The following is a 375-nucleotide window of genomic DNA, read 5'->3' as shown; positions in this document are numbered from 1 at the left end:
TGCGGGTAGGGGTAGGAAGAATCGCGGGTCAAAGGGAGGTAGGCAAGACCTAAGGGATGTGATCCAGACAAGGCATCAGCGCTTTCGCCCGGATCAGAGTGATACTTGAGTATCTACTCATTTCCTTACATCTGCCCTTAGCTCCTAATTCCCCTATAACCACCAGCTCTCCACCTGACTGAGGTTAGGTAGGAATTTTCCTGCATTTCCATCTCCTATGCTGGACCTATATATTTGGTTGGTTCTATGGCATAGTGACCACCTTGCTGATGGTCTGGACTAGAGGCTTCTTTGAGTCGCCTTTTGAACGGGGACCATGGTGGGTCAGTATGATCCATTCTATATATATATATATATATATATATATATATATAT

Source organism: Sinocyclocheilus grahami, unplaced genomic scaffold (assembly GCF_001515645.1).
Source record: "Sinocyclocheilus grahami isolate Dianchi unplaced genomic scaffold, SAMN03320097.WGS_v1.1 scaffold35.1, whole genome shotgun sequence".
Lineage (NCBI taxonomy): Eukaryota > Metazoa > Chordata > Actinopteri > Cypriniformes > Cyprinidae > Sinocyclocheilus > Sinocyclocheilus grahami.
This window is presented reverse-complemented; position numbering follows the sequence as displayed.